This window comes from Alosa alosa, chromosome 1 (genome assembly GCF_017589495.1).
Source record: "Alosa alosa isolate M-15738 ecotype Scorff River chromosome 1, AALO_Geno_1.1, whole genome shotgun sequence".
Taxonomy (NCBI): Eukaryota; Metazoa; Chordata; class Actinopteri; order Clupeiformes; family Clupeidae; genus Alosa; species Alosa alosa.
This window is the reverse complement of record NC_063189.1, coordinates 44,346,416-44,348,915: the sequence shown is the minus strand read 5'-3', so window position 1 is coordinate 44,348,915 and position 2,500 is coordinate 44,346,416. Positions and strand designations below refer to the sequence as shown.

At 49.8% G+C, this 2,500-nt stretch overlaps 1 protein-coding gene across 10 annotated transcripts in view; it reads left to right on the top strand.

Moving 5' to 3' along the window:
- Nucleotides 1–2,500, top strand: part of rnf220a (ring finger protein 220a) — a 135,970-nt gene that overhangs the window by 15,412 nt on the left and 118,058 nt on the right. The gene's annotated exons all lie outside the window — the stretch shown is intronic.

Here is a 2,500-nt window from a genome sequence, read left to right as displayed (position 1 = left end):
CACGCACGCACGCACGCACGCACGCACGCATGCATGCACATGTGCATACAGGCACTCGGACACCAATGAAAAACACACATATACACAAATGTGCACACACAAATAAACACACATATACACAAATGTGCACACTAAACAAATATAAACCCCACATACATACAAAACGAAAAACATTCACACACACAAACACACACACACTTTTTGTCTCACTCACAAAAAATCCATAATTTTACTATGTCCTTATTAGCCTTGTCAGGGCCTGGCTCCCCGAGTGCCTCTTGTTTAAAGAGGCAGCCGACTAGAGCCTTCATTCTCAGGCCTCGGCGGCGGGTTTGACGTGCGGGCGGGCGGGTGCCACTGTGCTGCAGCGGAGCTGCATTCCTCTGCGCAGTGTGTTGTTATTCCGCTCTACCTTCTCTGCATGTCAGTCTGGCTTTGTACTTGCCAGTCACTTGCAAGGGCTGAGGCTTTAATTATTTTGCGAGCTCTCACTCTTCCCCTCTCTCCATCTCTTTTCTCTATCTCTCTCTCTCTCCCTCCTCCTCTCTCTCTTTTCTCTCTCTCTCTCTCTCTCTCTCTTTCTCCACCCCGTCGGCGTGATTGATTTGTGTTTTCATGTTTTTCGATTCGGCCGCGGAGATCTGTCACGGAGTGCGTGGTTATTACGCTGTCTTTTCCCTTCAGGTGCTCAAAAGAGCAGTGTATGCTGACAGCTGTTAAAACACAGTTGGCTTTTCCCTTCTCTCTCTCTCGCTCTCTCCCTTTCTTTTTTTGTCAAGGAGCAGATGTCACTGGCATGTTTGTGTTTCCGTAGGAAATATTGAAAACTTTGTGGAACGGTTGCAGAGAAAAAGGAGATGACTGAACATCCTTAGATGAGATGATCAGAAGCACACACACACACACACACACACACACACACACACACACACACACACACACACACACACGACATGCACACACACACACACACACACACACACACACACACACACACACACACACACACACACACACACACACACACACACACACACACACACAGGATGACATCCTCTCTGATGTTCATTAGAGTAAACAAGATAAAGCTGAACCCAAGCAAAGACACTGATTGGTGTAATTATACCATTGCACCATTAATGCAACCATTTAGATTTATCTTTTTTCCTCTCATTAAGCAACACAAAAGGCCCCATTGTCCTATCACACTGGCAGGTATAGAGTTAAAGCCCAAAGAGATAAACATTGTCATCCTGACCTAAACATTCTGTCCTCCCCCACTTCTCTCTCTCTCTCTCTCTCTCTCTCTCTCTCCTCTCTCTCTGTCGTTCTCTCCCTTGCTTTCATTCCCATCCGCTGTCTCCCTCCCTCTCCCTGTCACGGTCTAGTGGCAAGGTTAAGTTAAGTAAGAGTGTTCTAATAATTAGGCTGCAGAGCTTGGGGTGCTCGTCTGTGCTTACCCAGATGTTAAAAGGCTTGTCCTCTGGTGCACTCCAGTCTCCCTGTCAGACCCCCAACCCCAACCCACCCAGCCTCCAACTCACCCTCTCCAACCCACCCACCCATCCAACGGACTGGCCCACCAGCGAGCCCCTTGCCTCGGCCCCCAGCCTGAGTGGCCAGCCCTGGCCCCTGTGGCTTTGTTTGCGTCTCTGTCTGTCCCTGGACAGCCCTACATGGTCCCTTGTCAAGACAATGACTTCTGCTCCCTCCTTCCGGTGAAGGAGGACACAGGGCATCCACTCACACGCCCAGCCACCCACCCACCCACCCACGCTCGCATACCCTCGAAAGCCAGTCACTGTTTTGCCACACTAAAGAGAGTAGAGAACAGCAGAGATAGTCGATATTAAAAAAGCCCACCGGAAACATCTGTGTCAAGTGTTTTAGTGTTTGAAAGGCCGGGTGTTTTTGAACAGCCATTCAGATGAAAAAATAATCTCTACCCCCAAAGAGTGCTTTTTCTTTTTTTTCACACTTTCTTTCTTTTTTTTATCGAAAATTGGTGTTGCCAAGTAGGTGAAACTAGAGTAAAGTGAGCCTCATTTGGCCCTATAACTCTCCATCGCTCTCTCTCTCGCTCTCTCTCCATCTCTCCCCATCTCTCTCTCTCTATCTCTTTCTCTTTGAGTGTAGTCTTGGGTGGCTGTTGGTAGGAGACAGCAGGTGTCTGCCCGCCTGCCCGCCTGGCCTGTCGCTGTGTTTAAGAGCAGTGGGCTGTGCCATTGTTGCGGCATGACGCACATCAAGGATTAGCGCTTCCTGCCGGCGCTTTGTTGGCTGGCCCACTTGAATTGGACACAGATTGGTTGGTGTGCGGCCTGAGCGACTGCAACGAGCCGCTGGATCCACTGTTAGGGAAATTAACAGACCAGGGGGGGTTGTGGGGGGGTTGGGGGGGTTGTGAGATGAGATGAGATGAGATGAGCGGAATGGAGCGGAGCGGAGACGAACAGCTGGGGCCCCAACCGGTAGATAAACAACGCCCTCATGAGCACAT